This window comes from Rhea pennata, chromosome 21, assembly GCF_028389875.1.
Source record: "Rhea pennata isolate bPtePen1 chromosome 21, bPtePen1.pri, whole genome shotgun sequence".
Classification (NCBI taxonomy): Eukaryota; Metazoa; Chordata; class Aves; order Rheiformes; family Rheidae; genus Rhea; species Rhea pennata.
Genome location: NC_084683.1, coordinates 1,513,236 through 1,524,318, shown reverse-complemented (window position 1 = coordinate 1,524,318; position 11,083 = coordinate 1,513,236). Strand labels below are relative to the sequence as shown.

The 11,083-nt window shown below is 54.8% G+C and overlaps 1 pseudogene; it reads left to right on the top strand.

The window, feature by feature from the left end:
• Positions 1-9,415: 9,415 nt before the first annotated feature.
• Positions 9,416-10,237, top strand: LOC134149676 (exosome complex component MTR3-like; annotated as a pseudogene).
• The last annotated feature ends 846 nt before the right edge of the window (positions 10,238-11,083 follow it).

Below are 11,083 nucleotides of genomic sequence, written 5' to 3'. Positions count from 1 at the left end.
TTTCGGGTGTGGCCCGGTTTCCCACAGCGGAAGCAAGCCCCTAAGTTCGGAGGCCTCTTCTGCTGGGTCGGGCCCTGTAAGGCAGCAGCAAGCGCCTGCGTCTGCTGTGCCACTGCTTCCGCAAGCGATTTGCTTTGCTGTTTAACAGCAGTGGCAACTGCCTCAGACACAAACGCAGCTTGCTGCTGGAGGCCAGAATTAGCTACTCTCTCCAGCATCTCAGAGAGCGTGGTACTCCTAGGCAAGGTGCTTAGCAACATTTTCATTTTTGCATTCGCATTCTCAAACGCAAAAGCACGCAACAACTGTTCCTTGACCCCCTCCCCGATCTCGTGAGATGCCTCAATACACGTCACAAGCTTGTTGATAAAGGAGTCAAAGGGCTCCTGGACTCCTTGACGCAATGTAGCCCAACTGGGTGGCTTCTTTTCCATCGGCACTCTCCACAGCGCGTTTTTAGCTGCTTTGGCAGAGGCGTTGTGGAAATCCGCCGGAAACTGCAGTTGAGCAGCGGCAGCATAAAATTCTTTGCCCATCAGCATATCCAAGGTGACATCTCGAGGGGATCAGTTTGTGGCCTCGACGTGTTGACCACCTTGCGACAGCCCTCCTCCCAATATCGTTCCCACAGGAGAAACTGCACCAGGGTCAACACCAGTTTTGCCACCGAAACACAGTCATCCGGTGTCATGACATTTGATGCAAACAAATACGTAATCATTTGTCGTGACGGCTCTACGTGTAATCCATAGGTAGCAACTGTATTGCGAATTTGCTGCATCAACTTCCACTCGAAGGGGTGATATCTAGTGGTGGCTTGACCACCTGCATTCATAACAGTCACAGGGAAGGCAGAGGGAGGACAGGCAGCGGCGGCCTGCCACTCACCCTCCAAAAGGGCATCGCGGATCACCCCTGACCACCGATGTTGTGTCTTCAAGGGCTTTAATTGCACTCCACCAGAAGAGATAACAAGCACATTTGAACATTTACTTGAACTTTTTAGATGAATTTTTAACAAATAAACAGGTAGGTAGAAATTGATACAGTATCTGCATTTCCTTGATTCAGTTTCCTTATTATTCACTCTACGGAAGTACTTTGGGAATGAGCTCTGGCTACTTCTTATTTCAGTTATTACAGTGGTGAAAATTTTATTGCAAATGTTCCCTTAGCTGCATGGTTTTATTGCTCATTTGCATGGCCAGATATCCATGCTCGTCCAGCCAATTCTCTACAGCTCCATACCTAGCTGGACCAGTTTCACGTTGGAGTGCTGGGCAGGTAATTCACTCAGGGCCTGGAAGCGAAGTGATGGAGCAGGGGCTAGATGTCACTGGTGACCAACCGCATGGCTATGTATCCCAGATGCAGGACCACTCATCTGTGCCAGCCCAGCCCTCAGGTCAGCCCCAGCCAGAGCCTGTCCAAGATGGCTTTGCACAGGCTACGGAAGGATTTTGTGGCCGATACACCTGAGGGCTGTGCTGCCATTCAGAGAGACCTGGACAGGCTGGAGAGCTGGGCAGAGAGAAATCTAATGAGGTTCAATAAGGGCAAGTGCAGAGTCCTGCACCTAGGGAAAAATAACCCTAGGCATCAGTACAAGCTGGGGGCTTACCTGCTGGAGAGCAGCTCTGCAGAGAAAGACCTGGGAGTGCTGGTGGATGACAGGTTGACCATGAGCCACCAATGTGTCCTGGTGGCCAGGAAGGCCAATGGTCTCCTGGGCTGCATTAGGCAGAGTGTTGCCAGCAGGTCGAGGGAGGTGATCCTGCCCCTCTACTCAGCCCTGGGGAGGCCACATCTTGAGTGCTGTGTCCAGTTCTGGGCTCCCCAGTACAAGAGAGACATGGAACTACTGGAGAGAGTCCAGCATAGGGCTATGAGGATGATCAGAGGGCTGGAGCATCTGCCCTATGAGGAACGGCTGCGAGAGCTGGGCCTGTTTAGCCTGCAGAAGAGAAGACTGAAGGGGGATCTAATCTGTGTATAAGTACCTGAAGGGAGGGTGTCAAGGGGATGGGGACAAACTCTTTTCAGTTGGCCCATGCAAAAGGACAAGAGGCAATGGGCAGAAACTGAACCACAAGAAGTTCCGCCTGAAGATGAGGAGGAATTTCTTTACTGTGATAGAGTAGTGGAACAGGTTGCCCAGAGAGGTTGTGGAGTCTCTTTCTCTGGAAATATTCAAAACCTGCCTGGATGCAACCCTGTCTAACATGCTCTAGGTGACCCTGTTTGAGCATGGAGGTTGCACTAGATGATCTCCAGAGTTTTCTTCCAACCCTACCCATTCTGTGATTCTTTGATTTTAGTGCATTCCCAGCAGACAGGGCAGCGCAGCGTTCTCCCGGATGGCATTGCCAGGGATGTAGGGAATTTTGTTGTCCAACCAAGAGGCTGGCAGGAGAAGGGGTCCTGCTGGATTCAGGCTCTCTTCTCTTCCCCAGTCACAGTGAGGTAATGATCAGCTGGACAGGGAAGGGGTTTCCATTGGCAAGGCCAGGATGTCGGCACCCTGTGGGCACAGCTTGGGTGCCCCTCCAGTCTCCTCACATGTAGCTGGGTCGAGCACAGCCATAACCATGAGGCTGGCCTGGGCCCCAGTTGCTGGCCAGGGGGCTGGCAGCTCCCCAGAGACATGGTGAGAGTGTCACATGGGAGTGACTCAGCCAGCCTGCTCCAAGCTGGGAGCCAGACCCTGCAGAGACCTGGCAGGGCCATGGGGTCTGCAAATTCCCCTTCGCTCACCCAGCTTCTGGCCATCCCTGTGCCTTACTCCTGCACTGACCTCCCATCAGGTTCGCAGCAGGTGGCAAAGGTGTGCTAGGGGGCCTAGGGGCTTGCGGCAAGCTACCTCACCAGCTCCAGCCCAATGTCTGGGTTGGACCCTCCCACCAGGACACTTTGAGCCAGCACAGCCACTTTCTGTGCACTGGGTGGTGACAAACAGGCTGCACCTGGCAGAATTTCTGGCTGTTCTGCAGGAACAGGAGATGGGGAACAGGCCATGGCATGGCTCCGGGCTCCTGTGGGGATGGTGACAGTGCTGGCAGCAGCTTGCCCAGGCTCAGTTTTGCCAGGCTAGGGGCCGAGGTTGGGGCAGGAGCTCCCCAGCATGGTGAACAAGGGGCCAGATGTCCCCTGTCTGGCAGCATCACCCAGTTTCCCAAGATTTGATTCCTTCCCTGCAGCCCCAGCTGCAGTCCCTGTAATCATGGAATAAGGATCACTTCCATTCAGTGCTTGGAAGGATGCCTGAAACACAACCACAAACCAGAAGAGACCTAAACAGGTCTGAAATCTGGCATTTATTATACAAGCTGGCAAGCTCAACTTGTATAAACGATCTCCATCAGAGCACCCAGGAGCCAGCAGAGGAGGCCCCCAGCTCTCTGCAGGCAGCTGTCTACAGCTGTCAGGGCACTAAGCCTACAGCCATCACCTTTCTCCCTGCTGGAGGACAATGCAGGGAGGCTTATCAGACCAACACATCTCTGCTAAGCCAAGGCTCCTGCAGCCAATACCAGCCCAGAGGCATGGATTTGGGGAAGGAAGAAGAGAGTAACATGCTGAAAGAAACAAGGGACTGCCACACAAAAAGTCTCAACAGAAGTCTCACAGGCTGTGTTTGGCCCAATATTTGGGGCAACCTGAGCTTAAGATCGGGCAGGAAATAAGAGGAAAGTAGTGGGGATGGGTCTGTTACATCTGGACGTGTCTAAGAGCATCTCTGCTGCTCAGCCCTGCTCAGCCTCTCGGAGGAAAGTGACAGGCTGGCTATTCCTTGAAGATCCAAGTAGTTTCAGACCTGCCACTCACCAGAGAAATATTCTGGCTTCTGCCAGCAGCTGCTAAATGGTGGAGGGGCAGCGAAATCTGAAAAACCTGTTTTCAGCTGACACAGTGCATGGGAAGAAGCAGCAATGTTTCCTTCCATCTCAGTGGATAGACTAAGGCCTCCATGCAGGGTGTACATTTCGGAGAATGGCTGGCATTAGACTGATCCACTGTAGAAGGCTTTTATTATGGGCATAATCACCCATGCAAGCAATTGCACTATACAGTCTTGCCTGTTCCTGCTCCTATCTACAAGGCAGCACCTAGAGCAGACTTCCCATTAGAAACCAACATGACTAGAGTTTCTTCTTTTTCTTTCTAGGCTCCTGGGAAAGGAGAAAATAGACATGAGAAAAAGGCAGCTGAAGGACCAGATCTGATGAGGACAGCTGCCGGCCAGCCAAGCACAAAGCTGAGGAAGCCAAGCAGCAAGCAACCTTTGGAAACGTCCAACTGTTAGCCAAGGTAATGGCCAACATTTCGGCCGTCTTCGCCATTTTGGCCAACCAGACAGCAGCACAGACGTGCCAGGGCACAGGTCATGGCTCAGGAAACACTACTTGAGGGCAGGTTTCCCAAGGGTTGCTGTGGGAAAGAGATGAGACAAATATAACCAAGATCTCCATGCTGTCAAAGCACCCTGTGACTCTTAAGAATGGGGAGGACATCAGGAGGACTCAAATCCAAATCCCCTTCAGAGGCAGCTCAACACAGACTTCACACTAGGTTGCCCGGGGCTCCATCAAGCCAGGTCTTAAAACTCCCTCGAAAAGAGATCCCACAGCCTCTCTGGGCCCATCTTTCAATGTCTGACTATCCTCACAGTGAACTTTTTTTTTCTCTAGGGCAACCTTCTCCATTTCTACCTTATAAACACTGCCCCTTTCACTCTTACACTGCCCCTTTCACTGTGCACCTCCGTTACCTGCAGCTCCCTGACTGCATGAAGTGAGCACAATTGCTGCATATTGAACAACTGCAGTACATCTTGTTTGTGAACTGGTCCCCTCAGACCCGCTTTGCAACTGCTACATCCCACGCAGGGGGCCCCGCCGTATTGACCGAGAGGCAGGCAAGGAGGGCCTTGATCACTGCTGGCAGCCACCCAGTGGATCCACCCTTCCTGCACTGGCTCTTTCTCCCCCTTATTCCCCTCCTGGCCCTGGCCTTTCTAGCAGCCTGTCGCCCCTCAGACGCCAGCACCTCAGGCCTGTGCACCAAAGCGAACCCGTGCTGAGCTCCCCGAGGCCTTGTCGTAAGGCAGGATCACAGCAGAGAGCATGCGTGGCACTGCCTGCCTGGCGCCACCAGCAGCGCTCTACAGAGGGGCTGCGGCGCCTCAAATGGCGGCGCCCTGCCCAGCTTCCGCCCAGCCGTGTCACGTGGCCTCATGTCCCGCCATTGCATCAGCCAGCCGCCACCCCGCCCCTCGGCCTGGCAAAAGGGGCGGGGCTTATCCTGAGCGAGACCACGACGACAGCCAATCGGAGAGGGGCGTCCGGTGCCCTCGGCGGGGGCGGGGCAGCTCTTGCTGCAGGGCTGGTGGTGCAGAGCGAGAGGCTGCGGCAGCGGCCGCGCAAGTAGGGGGCTGGGGGGTGCCGCGCCAGACTGGGTGCTGGCGGCAAGGCGCAGCACTGCTGGGTGTGAGCCTGCTGCAAAGCGTGCCGGGAGCCTGCCTCTGTCAGCGGCCATGGTGGATGCGGGGGCCAGAGCGACTGCGACGGCCTGCAGGACCTCTGCTGGGGCTCTGGGCGGCTTGGGGGGCCGTCGGCATTGGGTTTGCCCCCGCGACCTCTCTTTGCCTCCCAGAATGGTGTGGGCTGGGGGAAGGTTCCCCACGAGGGGGGCGGTGGTGAGAGGGTGGAGGCAACGGCACCGCTGGTACTGGAGCTGCTGGGAGAGGCTTTTCTTCCCGCCTCTCTCAGAGGCCGAGGACAGTGCTAAGTACCAGGTACAATACACAGGAGCTGGTCTTCTGTCACTGGTGTGGGTAAGGTAATGTGACTGCTTGCAGGGGTGATTTCCAGGCATCCTTACAGCTGACCCAGCTTGGAGCAGGTGGGTTGGAGCAGGAGATCTCCAGAGGACCTTTCCAACTGCAGCCATTCTACGATCCTATGCTTTATTCACCTTGAATGGTTGTAGGACTTAGCAGTTCTCCCCAGAGATAGGGCAAGGCAGACACAGTCTCTGACTAACAGTTCAGTATCCAGGTGAACTTGGTATCTTCAAATACATGGTTTCAAAAAACAGGTAACTAGAGCTAGAACTGCAGACATCTGGGAGGTTGGAGGGGGTAGGTTTTGGATCAACACCATTTGGGACAGACTGATGATTAATCTGGGGAGTTGGTGAAAGTAATTGTTAATGTGAGGAACCCCTTTTAAGGGATAAAGGCAGTGATCCTGATGTTAGTGCTTGAGTTTGACAACGTGATGTCTTGATGTAAGAGCCTTGTTCTTTGCTGTCCCCTCAGATTGCACCAAGGCCTGGCTGCTTTCCCTTGCACTTGCTTTTGACAGCTGTGGCTTGCAGTTTTAAGATGGAAGTTACGCTAACAGCTAGCCAGATCAGGCAACGATTTATTGACTTCTTCAAGGAAAACAAGCACACTTATGTGCACTCTTCTTCTACAATACCCCTGGCTGATCCCACACTGCTTTTTGCCAATGCTGGCATGAATCAGGTAGGATTCCCACTCTGGTACTGTGGTTCTTATGGACGTTGCCTGTAGCAGTTGAAATCTATGAAGCTGTCTGCAGAGGTTTTGCAAGCAAGGCCCTATTTAACAGTGGCTTCCTCCCCCAGACCAGGCGGAGGTCAGTCATGAGCAACCACACAGCCACCCACATCCTCAACTTTGCCCTGTGCTCAGTGCTGGGGGAAGCTGACCAGAGGGGGTCATTGGTGGCACCAGACAAGCTGTGGTTTCACTTCACGGCCAAGGGAGCCGTGTCTACCCAGGAAATCAAGAAAGTTGAAGGGATTGTCAACCGGATAATCGACGAAGCAAAGGTGGGTATGACTGTCAGGTTCAGAAGGACCTTGTGGATTGGGATGGTACTCAGTCAGTTCACTGTCCCAATTCTGTAGAAAGGATCCTGTTCTTTTCCTGGCAGACCCAGACATAGGCTTGCCACAGTGTCTGAACTAGCCTCAATGGACGACTGGGGCACCAGTTTTCAGAAGAAATCTGGTGTGAACCCCATTCATTCTGTGCTTTCTCCTCCCTGTGACTGAACTGTGCAGTGTAACATGGGTTTATGTTTGTTGCCATTCCCCAAAATGTTTCAGGTCAAAGATAAGTTTTGGCTTGGTCACCAGTTCCCATTGACTCTTCTCACATGGACTGGCTCTCTGTGTTCAGTCTTTATGTTCAGCTGGATAGGGACATAGGGACGTAGTTAGGAAAAAATGCCTTGGGTCAAATTTTTGTATGATCTGGGATGCTGGAAGTTTGGCCCAGCAGGAGTTTGCTGAGCTACTGATGCAGTATAGTGCACAGATGTGAATGACCTCAAGAAAATTTTGATACCTTGTTCTGTTCACTGGTTCTGAGGCCTCTCTAGGGGTAGAGTAATTCCTTGCCTGCTCTAGTGTCGTATTAGCTATGAGAGCCAAGGAGAACTTGACAGAGTAGTTTCTCAGGCCTGGCTGGTGATGTGAGCCAGACCCACTATGATGTGAGAGAGTTGCTCTGCCCAGCACAAGCCCTGTCTCAGAGCAGACCGTGGAAGGAACCCTCCACGCTGCTTGGGAGTTTGTAGTTAGAAATCACTGAATGTGCAGGAGCACACAGGGTCTGAGCAGGCCCTGGTATCAGGAAACTTGAAGATGGAGTAGCTGTTAAACAATTTGGGATCCCTGCAGCTCAACAAACTGTCACTCCTGTGAGGTACGTAACTTTCCTTTTAGGATATTTCAGAGGAAGCCAGGATTCTGTGGGAATGCAGGCCTTTGATCACAGCTGGCAGGACCAGCTCTTATCTGCACTCCTCTCCTGTCCTCTGTAGACTGTGTATGCCAAGGACTGCATTCTCACAGCAGCCAAAGCTATTCAAGGCTTGCGGGCTGTTTTTGAGGAGACCTACCCCGATCCTGTCCGTGTGGTCTCAATCGGCATCCCTGTGGAAGAGCTGCTGGCTGACCTCTCTGGCCCCACAGGCTCGACCACTTCTATTGAGTTCTGCGGAGGGACATGAGTATCTGGAGAGGCAGTGGAAGGCAGTGGGGTGGGTGAGGAGGAGTCCCTGTGGATCCTGAGTTCCTGAAGGTCTGCTGTAATGTGTGCTGGGCACAGAAGGGTGAGAGCTTGAGGAAATGACTATAAGCCTCAGCGTTCTAAGTGCAGTGTCCTGAGTAAAGCTGTGTTTCCTATCAGCCTTTGCAGACAGGGAAACTGCCTATACACCTATGTCCCTGCCCGCACATACTGTCTATGGCAGTGCTGGGAGCATAGTCTTTGCCACCCTTTTTTCCCTCTTAGACTTTTAATGGCTGAGTTGAGTCCTGTCTCCACTCTTGCTGCATCTCCTTTATTTATTTTTTTTTATTTTTTTTGCTCCCGTGCTGATACCTGCTGAGATTTTTAACTCTCTCCTGTGAGTTTGTGTCTGGGTTCTTTCAAAGGCACTTGCAGAACTCCAGCCATACTGGCCCCTTTGTAATTGTGTCAGAAGAAGCAATTGCTAAACGCATCCGGAGGATAGTTGCAGTCACCGGTGCTGAAGCTCGAAAGGTAAGGGAGAGGCAGGAGATAATCTTCTGTGAAATCTGTGCACTGCAGGAAATCACTGGAGCATGCACACACACGGTAACCCTCTACCGAGGTTCCTTTCAGTCAAGTTTGGCCAGTATTTCTACTGCGATAACTCAGCGCCACAGGGTATCGTTATGAGTACGTAAAGGACTCCTGGCTTGAACTCCACCAGCCCAGTCACAGAAAAGGATGTTGCTGTCAGTGAAGGTTGTGCTGGAAGTCTCTGTGTATGACATAGCTGGAGGAGAGAGCTGGAGGAGTCTAAGCTCTAGCTGTCGTGTTAGTGGGGCAGAAGGGCATAGGGTGGATCCCAGAGGCGGCTGCAGGGCGAGCTCACATTGATTTGCAGGATAGTCCGCAGATCTAAAGTCCTCTTGGGGGCGTAAGTGTCAGAATTTATTCGGGCTTGGTACGGTGCTCTCCATTGAGTGTGGGAATGGCAAGGAGTCTCCGTGTCTGGAACAGCAGCATATGGTTCTGGGCAGAGATCAACTTGGTAACTCTCTCTGCAAAACATAACTTGAATTTTATTCTGCTAGGCCCTCAGGAAAGTAGACAGCCTCAAGAAATTGCTGTCTGACCTGGATGCCAAAGTGAAAGTGCAGAGAGCTCCCAACAAGGATGTGCAGAAGGAGATTGCAGATCTTAGTGAGGTGAGGATGGGGGCACTAGAGGGGGGTTCAACTCGGCTAATAAAGGCCGCCTGCCGCGTGCACCGCTGGCTGTGCTTGGGGGCCGGACCGGGCTGGGCTGGGCTCCCCTCTCCCTCCCTCCCTCTTTCCCTGCTTTCCTCGCGGCGCGGCTGGCCGGAGGATGCCAGTGGATCACCGCCGCCTGCAGGGCCCCGAGGAGTCGCAGCTGCCGGAGATGTGGGCAGCGGCGGCGGCCGAGGAGGAGGAGGAGGAAGAGGAGGAGAAGGAGGAGGTGCGGGACCCGTGCGCCTTGCAGCCGCTGTTCACATGCGTGGGGCTGCTGAGCCAGGCTGAGGGCTTGGCCTCTGTGGAGCTGGTGAGCGGCACCAAGGTGCTGTGCACCGCCTGGGGCCCACGCGAGGCGGCCGTGGCGGTGGAGCCGGGCGGCGTGGCAGTTGCCACGGCGGGGCGGTTGGTGTGTGAGTTCCGGCGCGCTCCCTTCGCCAGGAGTGGGTGACAGGCAGCAGCGCATGAGGCCTCGGCGGATGGCGAGGCGGCGGCGGCGGCGCTGCATGAGGTGCTGGAGCTGGTGGTGCGGCTGGCACGTTACCCGTGCGCACGCCTCGCCATCAGCGTGCTGCTGCTGCAGGACGGCGGCTCCGCCCTGGCCGCTGCCATCAGCGCCGCCGCGCTGGAACTCACCAACACCGGCATGGAGATGTACGACCTGGCAGTGGGCTGCGCCCTGTCCCGGCCGCCCAGCGCCGCCGCCGCCTACTGGCTCCTGCAGCCTAGTGAGGCCGAGGAGCGCCGCCGCCCTCCTCACCGTGGCCCTACTGCCCTCCCTCAACCAAGGCTGCTGGGCTGTGGCCAGGGCGGCCCCCCTGACAGCTGGGCCCAGGTCCTGCACCTTGGCCTCGATGGCTGCCACCGCCTCTACCCCGTGCTTCAGCAGAGCCTCCTGCGCGCTGCCCAGCGCTGTGCCACCCCCTCCACTGCCTGAGCTGGTCTGAAGGGCCCCCTCCGCTGCCACAGGCCCCAGAGGCCAGCAGAGTGGCCTCGTACTGCTAGAGCCCCCAGATTTGTCCCTCTGCACTGCCAGAGGCCTCTCTGGAGCAGCCCCCCACTGCCCGAGCCCGCTGGAGCCCAGCCGAGCAGTCGCCTGCACTGCTAGAGACCCCCAGAGCCTTCCTGAGCAGCTCCTCACAGCACCGTAGACCTCCCAGAGCACCCCAGCTCCTGCCTGAGCAGCCTGTCCATATTGCTAGAGCCCCCCCCACCTTGAGCAGCCTTCACACCACCTAAGCCCCCCAAAAGCAGCCCCCCCACACATACACATTGCCTGAGCTGCTGCGGAGTGGACCCCATATTACCTCAGCTGCCAGAGCCTGCCTGTGCCCCCCACCCCTCCACACCACTGGAGTGCTCCTGGACCCCCCCCCCCCTCCAAGGGACTGCCCACACTGCTGAGATCAGCTGCTTTAACCACTGGATCTCCCCAAGAGCATCTTTGCACCTGCTGGAGCCCCCCAGTCAACCACCCGTGCTGCTGGAGCCCACAGAGTCTACTAGGCCACCCCTGGACTCACCAAGGCCCAAAGCTTGGAGGTGGCCCTGGTGCCAAGGATGAGACTGCTATGTCCAGCCTGTCCATTACCAACACCCCACCACAACCATCCACACAACAGGACTCGAGCAGCCCTGGCAGGAACCATCTATCACTACAGCCTGTGCGTCACTTGGACTTTACAGAGACTTGCCTGGACAGTGCTTTGGGGTGGTGGAGAGACATGTTTTGGCTGTTTTTTTTTTTTTTTTTTTTTTTTTAATATATATAATAAACCCAGCT